This window comes from Haematobia irritans, chromosome 1 (genome assembly GCF_050003625.1).
Source record: "Haematobia irritans isolate KBUSLIRL chromosome 1, ASM5000362v1, whole genome shotgun sequence".
In the NCBI taxonomy this organism is placed as follows: Eukaryota; Metazoa; Arthropoda; class Insecta; order Diptera; family Muscidae; genus Haematobia; species Haematobia irritans.
Genome location: NC_134397.1, coordinates 280,440,073 through 280,451,207, shown reverse-complemented (window position 1 = coordinate 280,451,207; position 11,135 = coordinate 280,440,073).

Sequence of the window (11,135 nt, the reverse complement as noted above, 5' to 3'; positions counted from 1 at the left end):
AAATTTTTAAACACAATATTTTTGATTGCAAGCATATAATGTTCATAAACTAGCATAACATGTTTGGGACATATATGTTAATATGTTAGAACATATTATGTTTGGGACATAAAATGTTTGTAAATATAATATGCTTGGATGCCAACATATATTAATTTAGAAATAGCCTATAAACATATATGTGTTTAGTAGCTTGGAGCGCTATTTAACAGGGAGCGATATTGAATTAAGTTGGTGGTTGTTGCTTGTTATTACAAAATTAACATTTTATTTTTCCTTGGGCAATTGATCAGCTACTTCTTTGATCCTTATAAACTGTGTGGTCCGCTGTTCGAATCCCCGTCCGGCAAAAGGTAAAATTAAAATTAAAAAAAATCATAAAATTGAATAATTTCTTCTAAAATGTTTGTATTACAGAAAAAGGTGCTAAGAACTAAAAAATCTCGTGGAAGTGAGATGTGAAGGGAATATACAATTAGGCAGAAACAAAATTTTGAGCATTCAGGTCGAAAACCTATGTTGTTAGCACCTATATTACCTGTTTATTTTCATAATTCATTATGATTGTAAATAATTAAATAAATAAATAAAATTTTTGAGAATTTTTTTAAGCATATAATAGTTTTGGGTGCAAAATGCTTCCAAACATATTATATGTTCATATAATAACATATTGTTTTTTGGAAGACAACATTATTGAATTTGGATGCAAAAATACAAAATGTTTGGAACTTAGACTACCCAAACATATATTGTTTAGACCAATATGCTTTCAAACATATTATATATTGGAAGAGATCAAACATATAAATGTTTGGGCAATACCCAAAAATGTATATGCTTGAAGCAAAATATGTTTGGGAGTATATGTTACAGAAGCGATTTTTTGTGAGCGTGTATTTAGGCGAAAATAAATTTTAGATCAAATAATTGTCATGTCAAACATTTGTGTTATTCATCCCAGCAAACAAAAGCGTAGCCAAAAAACCAATACAAATGTTCTTTTTGGATGTGGAAGTGAGTGTTTCAAAGGAGGTCTCTTGTCATTGAGTTCAACATAGAATCGGGCAGCACTCAGTGATAAGATGGAAGTTCACCACTGTGGTATCAAACGAACCTAACCTAACCTTTTTTTAAATTTGTAAATTTTACTACAAATGCGCCCAGATTTTCCTTCAAACTACAAAATTTTCTTTAACACGTGAAAAAATTAATTATGTCTAATAAATTTTCTTGAATTTGTCGAAAAATATTTACTTATTTTTGTGATTTCGTCGTGATGTCAACGTTTGTAATACAGTTTAGCAAAAATTTTCTAATATTAACCAAAAGTTTTCTTCTTGGTGCACGCTCACAAAAAATCGCTTCTGTAACATATACTCCCAAACATATTTTGCTTCAAGCATATACATTTTTGGGTATTGCCCAAACATTTATATGTTTGATCTCTTCCAATATAAAATATGTTTGAAAGCATATTGGTCTAAACGATATATGTTTGGGTAGTCTAAGTTCCAAACATTTTGTATTTTTGCATCCAAATTCAATAATGTTGTCTTCCAAAAAGCAATATGTTATTATATGAACATATAATATGTTTGGAAGCATTTTGCACCCAAAATTATTATATGCTTAAAAAAAATTCTCAAAATTTTATTTATTTATTTATATATTTACCAACAACATAGGTTTTCGACCTGAATGCTCAAAATTTTGTTTCTGCCCAATTGTATATTCCCCCACATCTTTCTCACTTCCACGAGATTTTTTTAGTTCTTAGCACCTTTTTCTGTAATACAAACGTTGTAGAAGAAATTATTCAATTGTATGATTTTTTTATTTTAATTTTACCTTTTGCCGGACGGGGATTCGAACAGCGGACCACACAGTTTGTAAGGATCAAAGAAGTAGCTGATCAATTGCCCAAGGAAAAATAAAATGTTAATTTTGTAATAACAAGCAACAACCACCAACTTAATTCAATATCGCTCCCTGTTAAATAGCGCTCCAAGCTACTAAACACATATATGTTTATAGGCTATTTCTAAATTAATATATGTTTGCATCCAAGCATATTATATTTACAAACATTTTATGTCCCAAACATAATATGTTCTAACATATTAACATATATGTCCCAAACATGTTATGCTAGTTTATGAACATTATATGCTTGCACTCAAAAATATTGTGTTTAAAAATTTGTGTTCCAAACATATAATGTTTATAGCCAAACATATGAAAAACAGTATTTTTCATCCGTGTGGGTTCACTGTTTTTTCAGGGAAGTTAATGTGCCTCCATCCTATTATGGAGGGTATAATAATTGTGGCTTTAGTGCCATATAGGGTTCACTTTTTTAAGTGCTTCAAATATGAGACCTTTTGTTTTCAGGTACTTAAGAAACATTGTATTCTCCTTTCAAGGAAGAGGTATAAGAAGTATTCTTCAGATGATTGAAAAACTAACCAACTACACTGAAAAAAAGCATTCCAAAGCTTTTGTCTTTACTTTAAAAATTGGTATTGAATAGAATACGAGGGCGGTTCGGAAACTGCTTAGCCTATCAATGAAAGAGAATAGTTAGTTTTTCAAAAATATTTTTATTTTTCAATATAATCTCCTGAAACTTCAATACACTTAGTCCAACGCTTTTCTAGCAATTCTATCCCTTGATTAAAATAGTTTTCCTCAATGTCTTCAAAATAGTAGTTTACAACTGTAATTGCATCTTCATTTGAGGTAAAACGCTTGCCAGCAAGGATTTTTTTTAGATTTGGGAACAAGTAAAAGTCACTGGAAGCTAAATCAGGAGAATAAGGTGGATGGTCAAGCAACTCGTACTTTAATTCGTTGATTTTAGCCATTGTTTAAACGCACTTGTGCGCTAGTGCGTTGTCTTTATGAAAAATTATTTTTTTTGTGTTGTAAGCCAGGACGTTTGTACATTTAACTGATGCAAAAGGTTGCAATAGTACTCTGAATTTATTGTTTTACCCTTTTGCAGATATTCAATCAATAAAATACCTTTGAAGTCCCAAAAAACCGTTGCCATAACCATACCAGCCGATTGAATTGTTTTTGCCTTGTTTGGGGCACTTCCTCCAGCTTCAGTCCATTGTTTGGATTGTTCTTTTGTCTCTGGAGTATAGTGGTGGATCCGTGTCTCATCAACAGTTATGAAACGACGCTTAAAATCCATTTTATTTCGCTTAAAACGATCCAAACAAACTTGAGAAATGTTCATTATTATGGGTTTTTATCGACTCTTAACAAATGCAGCACCCATCTTGCAGAAAGCTTTTTCATCTGTAGTTCTTCATGCTAAATTAAATGAACTCGATCATATTAGCAATTTCACGAACTTTTATTCGTCGATTATTTAATACCATATCAGACACTTTGGCTACAATTTCTGTTGTTGTTGCTGTTTTTGGACGTCCACTACGTGGTTCATCTTCAATGCTTGTACGACCACGTTTAAATTCAGCAACCAAATTTTTTACTGTTGCATATGAAGGAGCACTTTCACCTAACACATTCACCATATCATTATGAATACGCCGGCTATCATGTAAAACCTTTTTTTCGGAAGGTTCAAGAGTGGTTCACTTTTGGGTTTAGTGAACTGCCTGAATTTATTCTGATAATTGGTTGATAGTTTTGCTGCAAGTAGAGGATGCTGATGAGGAATGTGGTAATTCCGAAACGTGTGTCCAACCAACCATCTTGCAGTCTATAGGGCTTTGCCCAAATAAATTGGACAAACATTCTTTTCCTCTGTTGGTTAAGCAACACTTGTAGTTTAGTCAATGCATGGTTTTAAGCTGAAATCAAAAACAACAAAAATAAAAATTTTGTAACAAACGATTTTTTTGGTGATAAGTTTAAGAAGAAATCTAACAAAAGAAAGAAACAAAAGAAGAAAAGAACCAAAAAATGTTTTTCAGAATTTCAAGTTGGGTTTATTGATTGTCGTTTAGTATGTCTTACCGCTAGACTCTCTTTTATGGGAATGACTATATGTTGGTAAGCATAAAATGGGGAAGCCATGATTGATTACATTCAGCGGTAAGCGATGTAATTTTAGTAGTTTTCTCATATATGGGAAATTTTTTATCCACTTGCGGGAAAAAAGAGTTACCATAGTGTATAAATAATTTGTGTATAGTTACATTTTTGTAAGAAACAGATTTTCTTATATAGGAAAGTAATACAAATTTAAAATTCATTCATATAATTAAAAAATTTCATTTAAATACAATTCATGTTTTAGATATGTTATATCAGGCGTGTATCATAATTATATTTTCGTTAAACATAGTTTAACAATAACTAAATTCGTCTTTTCACAAAATAGTTCATTATTTCTTAAAATTTGTAAATTTTACTACAAATGTGCCCATCTTGAACTTCGTATGGCATTAAACACATTCTTGCAATTTTTAACTCCAATTTTTACATTCAAACTACAAAATTTTCTTTAACAAGTGAAAAAAGTGACATAATTACAATAATAAGTTCACTGTTTTTTTCAGTACATGAGAGGTTAATTTTAATGTATTAATATAGCAAACGTCCCCAGACAGCTGTCCATGTTTGGGAGGTGTAAGAATTTCAGAGTGTCCAAGTTTGAGAGGTTTCATTTTTATACGGAAAGGGGTTCATTGTTTTTCAGTGTATGCATAAATCTTAGATTTGCAAAAGTTCAGGCCGTAAGTTAAAGTTTAAAGTGACAGCCCGATTTATTTTCAGGCTAACTTTGAGTATTAAGTCTATTGTCAGACCGTAATCAAATAAAACAATTTCAACGTATTAACTAACAAACAACGACGTCATGATCGATTTAAACGATTGTAATAATTTCTTAAGGGCAAAATTTTCACATCGTTCTTCAAAACAAACGTGCCCTCGTATATCGTGTTTTAATTTAAAATTACTTTTTATATCCACCACCATAGGATGACGTATAATAAGTTTGTCATTCCATTTGTGACACATATATCGATTTCCGGTTACATAAACGGCATTTTTTCCAATTTGTCCGATATTGGAAATCTAGAGGTATTTCGGGACCACAAATAGTCGTGCCGAATATGGTGTGTGTCGGAACATATTCTTCTTAAAAAGAAAAACGCAATTTTATACGATTTGACTGAGATTAGGAATCTAGTGCTATTTGATTTCACAAACAGATATAACTAGAATAACGTCTGTTCATTCTATATAGGCCGATCTCCCGATTTGATTTGGTAGTAGAGATTTTGATGTCAAGTCTCAAAGGACTTTATTATATTTGTTACATGGTGGTGGGTATTTAAGATTCGGCCTGACCGAACTTGTTCACAATTCATTATTCATAACTAAAAAATCTTTTGTATTGAATTATTTATCAGAAGTATATAAAATAAATATAGCTGAACTTCAAATTAGATTGACTCAATTGTTAATGTCTGAAGCCAATGCAACAAGGCCGTAGCCAGGATTTTAATTCGGGCGGGGTTCAACTTTAAAAAAAATATTCATATAATCTCATGTGTAGAAAATTTTATTTATGCAAAGGTATGTATACAATATTTTTATAATATTAAATTGAGCCGACGGGCTTTTTGCACTGAAAAAAAATATTGTCGTGAGGTCAAAGATTTCATGTCTTTAAAATACGAATACAAATTTTTGCATATGAAGAAAAAAAGCTGAGAAAGTGAAAAATTAAAATTTGCTTCCTAGAAGCAAGTACACAAAACCTAAATTTAAAAGAGAATTGTGTCTTAAAAGTATCCTTACTTGTATTCTTCGCTTCTTTGGCTCGGAATCAATACCAAATTTTTTAAAGTAAAGACAAAATCTTTGGAACCGAGTATCCTTTTTTTTCAGTGTGGACAGCAAATAAATCAATGACTTCTTCAGTCGGCACATTTATTCGGCGATGAACCGACATTAATGCCAATCCATTGAGTCTACTCTCGCCAGTCGAATTTCTAAGATACGTCTTTAATCTCTTCATTTTTGAAAATAAACGTTCGGATGGGCACGTAGTAACTGCAGGGATGGAAAATGCAGTACTAAAGTACTTTTTTCAATACTTTTTCACCCCGGTCAGTACCGTAGTACCCCCGCGAATGATTTAGTACCTTTTGTGTAGACATTTTTGAGTCGATATCAGATTTATGGTACAATAGCTTTGACAAAATATTTTAATATTTTGAGAAAGTCTTTACCAACCTTATTTGCTAATAGTCTTTTACAAATATGGCAAAACAGACATGTTCATGTGGGAAGAAAATCTCGATTTTGTAAAAGATATAGTCAAAAACAGGATTTTATTGAACTTCAAGAATGTTTTAGTCGAAAAAAGAATGCGATTCTATATTATCAATTTTTTATTTCGGTAGAAAATGTTGTCTAAATTTTATTTCTATATAGAATTTTTGCAAAATTTTATTTTTATAGATAATTTTGTCAAAATTTTATTTCAATTGAAAATTTTGTAAAAATGTTATTTCTATAGGAAATTTTTGCAAAACTTTATTTCTATAGAAAAAATTTTGCAAAATTTTTTTCTATAGATTTTTTTTGCAAAATTTTATTTCTCTTCGTTTTGTTTTGTTATTGTTGGTTTTGTTCTTTAAGCATTGTTTTTGTTTTTTTATTGCAGCTTAAAACCATACATTGACTAAACTACAAGTCAAATTTATTTGGGCAAAGCCCTATAGACTGCAATATGGTTGGATGGACGCACGTTTCGGAATTACCACATTCCTCATCAGCATCCCCTACTTGCAGCAAAACTATCAACCAATTATAAGAATAAATTCAGGCAGTTCATTAAACCCAACAATAAACCACACTTGAACCTTCCGAAAAAAAGGTTTTGGTATGATAGCCGGCTATAGAAAATTTTTGCAAAATTTTATTTATATAGAAAATTTTTTCAAAATTTTATTTTCTTTAAAATTCAGTCTCTTGACAATAATCTTCCAGTGAAATTGTTGTTGAAATTTAGTAAAAAGTACCTTTCCGCTCAAAAAATACCTTTTTAATAAATATCTCTTTATTGCACTCTCCAAGTGCTTCCATCGCTGAATTAGGCAGGTTCTTTTCGCAGGTTTTGCGCCATTTCATTTACACATGTGTGTTTGGCTGTTTCGTTGTTGTTGCTATGACCAAACAAAGCGAGTCATGTTCACAAAAAGAACAACAAACACACATAAAAAGCAGAAATACATTTTCCAAAAATGAAATTTGTGGTGCGAGAACAAAAACAATTTGTTTTTTTTCGACCGTCGTTTGACGGGCTTTTCAACTAGTATTCTAGGATTTGTGCAAGTTTTATAGGTAAGCGTTTTCAAAATAAAACCTTCAGCTTTCCTTCAACATCTTCGATAAGATTTTTCTATGCAGCTAAAAATATATATTTATTTATATAAAAATATTCATTCATTTCGGGGGGGGGGGGGTTTGACATCGCTGAAGAGATGGCAATTTCCTTAATAAATTGTACGCATGCGCTTACAAACTGGAAAGTTTGATACTGCTTCACTGAAACAACAGTGAACCCTTTTCCACTGCAAAATGAACTGAACTGTAGTAAAATTGACCAAAATTTAACCCTTAAGATTTTTTTCTGATTTTCTAGTTTATAATACTCTTAAATTTTACTTAATCTATGGCATTGTATTTTAGTTCAATTTTATAAAGCCATTAGATTTATATACCCCTACCAAGTCGAAAAGTCAGTATTAATTTGGGTAACTTGATTATTGTTTGGGAAACCCGATAATAAAATTTGGTTAAAAGTCTTTTTAAAATGTCGACGACTAAACTAACATATTTTTAAATCAATCATTCCACAGTACAGAGAAAATAAATAATTAAAGGAACAACAAACCGTTTTACTGTTATGAAAATGTTCATACATTAAAAGTAAACTTTCTTTAAGCAAAAGTACTTTATTATAAAAACTTATGATGAAAGTTCTTAATACTCGTACAATGTTTTTTGTGAATACAAATTACGGCCACGTGGAACAAGAAAGTAGTTTATTTTAACTCGCTGTTTGAACTTTTTACTTATCCTTAGTTTTTTATTCATCGTAGATATACACCCAGAAAAAAGGGGCTCTAATGCCAACTAAACTTTATTTTAGTTCATGAAGATTCGTTGAGTTTAGTTAAATTTTGCACAATATGAGTAAATGTTCCTTATTTGAATAATTTTTTGCTAACTTTAATGACGTGAACTAAAAATAAGAAAAAAAGTTGTATACAAATATAGTGCACAATTTTACTACAAAATAAAATAGTTCATATTTTTCTAAAATGGCAGAAGTTTGCTTAAATTGAGTTCATAAGTCTCTCAAATGAGTAAATTTTACTAAAATTGTACCTGTCTCGAACCTCGTACAGCGCTAAAGACATTTTAACAATTTTTAAATCCAATTTTTTCTTCCAACGTATGAAATTTTCTTAAACAACAGAAAAAAATTAATTATTTTTAAAAAATGTTCTTCAATTTGACAAAAGGTATTAACTTATTTGTAACATGTTGCAATTAGAAAACTATTTTAGTTAAATTTTTCTAAAATAAACCTACATTTTCTTCCACGGTGGGGTCACTTTTTTTGGGTGTATTTTTCACATATCTTTCTGAAAAACAAAAATTAAAGGAATAATGCAAATTATTAAAAATTAACACCATGAAATAAAATAAAATTTGTAAAATTAGCATGTAACTTACCATATTTGGTGGCATTTTATCAAATGGTGTACGGAATTCAACTTTTCTTAGGTAAACGTATCTCATAAAATGTGTACCTGAAACAATTGGAGAAATAATTAAGTATGCTATATTAATTCATAAAACTGTGTTGTTGTCGATGTGAGCAACATAATAAAATAAATATTCTACTTAAAAGAAAACCAAAATTAAAAAAAAAAAACTTACCAATTCTCTATTAAATTATACGCTAAGGGAAATATAAAAAATTGTCCAAATTCATTTAGGGTTGCTATGAAATTAAATATTTTTTTTACATTAAATTGGTTTCCAAAAAATTCTAATTAAATATATAATAAAATAAAAACTAAATATTCTGGTTAAAAGAAAGTTAAAGAAACCTTACCAATTCACTATTAAATTATAAGCAGAGGAGTAATAAAAATTATTCCAATTGTTCTGGGGTTATTCTGAAATTAAAGATTTATTTTTTACATTAAAAATTAGAGTTGGGCAATCCCGGCTCACTGAAGTGATCGGTCTTTTCAGATCCGCTCCTAAAAAGGAACTAGTTCCATCATTTAGTTCCACAGTTCCTTTTGGATCCAGATAAGGAAAGTGCTTAAAGAATCCCATATATTGACATTTTCTTTTAGCTCCGCAAGAAAATAAAACGCATGAACACTAAATTTAAGTAAAACATAAAAGTTCACAAGAATTTAATCAAAAATTCTTCAACATAAATTTGTATAATAAAGATTTTGGGGCTAAAATTAGATAATGGTATAACTCTGTAAAACATTTTCAGAGATCAATACTAATACAAAGATCTTCATTTATTTTGGAAATATTGTGTTTAAATTTTTTCATTGAGAAAATCAAAAGTTACTATGTAAAAAATTATTTTGCCGACTTTAGACTAAAAGAGTTCGCCTTTCGTTTATGATTTGTTTCTATTGCGTAAAATATTCTTCCGCATTGTACAGGTTTTGCTGATTTACATAATTTTTGTAAATCATGTTGGTATTGATATTTAGGTTGGAACAGTTTCGGTATCTTCATTAAGGATTTGGCAATTTCAATTTAAGTGAGAGCTGTTGCCATAAAGAGCGAAAGAAATGGAATGAGTACACAACGAAATGAATATAAGGAACTGAGGAGTTGAAAGAGTAAAGATATCGGATCCAGTTCATTTAGTTCCAGCCACGGAATAGTTCCAAAGAGCTAGTTCGCTCCGGAACTACCCAACTCTATTAAAAATATGAAATTGGTTTCCAAAAAAATGATTAAATAAAGAATAAGGTGTTTTGGCGATATAAAGGCCATAAAACGTAAATATTTTAGTTAAAAGAAAACCAAATTTTTAAAAGAAAACTTGCCAATTCTCTATTAAATTATACGCCGAAATATAAAAATTTGTCCGAATCCATATGTGGTTGCTCTGAAATTAAATATTTTTTACAAGACAAAAATTCAACTGGTTTCCAAAATAATTAACTAATAATAATACGAATAAAAACATTTCTGTAAAAGAAAGCTACTTTTTTAAAAACTTATACTTACCAATTTACGATTAAACTATATAAACTTGACGTATTTCTTTCAATTTTGCATTTAAAAAACCTGAACACCCCTCATTTTGAAGGTGTGTGTGTGTAGAATGTTGCTCCTATTGATTTTGGAATTCACTCCTCAATTGTCAAAATGCCGTCCAAGCAAGAAGAGCAGCGTGTCAAAATTTTGCTCGCGCATCGCGAAAATCCGAGCTACTCGCACGCAAAGCTTGCAAAATCGCTAAAAGTTGCCAAATCAACCGTTACAAATGTAATTAAAGTGTTTGGGGAACGTTTGTCGACAGCCAGGAAGTCTGGATCGGGGGGAAATCGAAAACCGGAAGCCGCTGAGACGACAAAGAGAGTTGCCGGTAGTTTCAAGCGAAACCCTAACCTCTCTCTCCGAGATGCCGCAAATAAGCTGGGTATATCGTCTACAACCGTGCATCGAGCCAAAAAAACGAGCCGGAATATCGACTTACAAGAAGGTAGTGACTCCAAATCGCGATGATAACCAAAATACGACAGCCAAAGCGCGATCCCGGAGGCTGTACACGACGATGCTTACGAAGTTTGGCTGCGTGGTAATGGACGACGAAACCTACGTCAAAGCCGACTACAAGCAGCTTCTGGGACAGGAGTTTTATACGGCAAAAGGAAGGGGAAAGGTAGCAGATATTTTCAAGCACATAAAACTGTCAAAGTTCGCAAAGAAATATCTGGTTTTGCAAGCCATCTGTACCTGTGGCTTGAAAAGCAGCATTTTCATAGCTTCCGGGACTGTCAACCAAGAAATTTACATGAAAGAGTGTTTGAATAAACGTCTGCTGCCTTTCCTGAAGAAACACGGTTGTTCCGTACTGT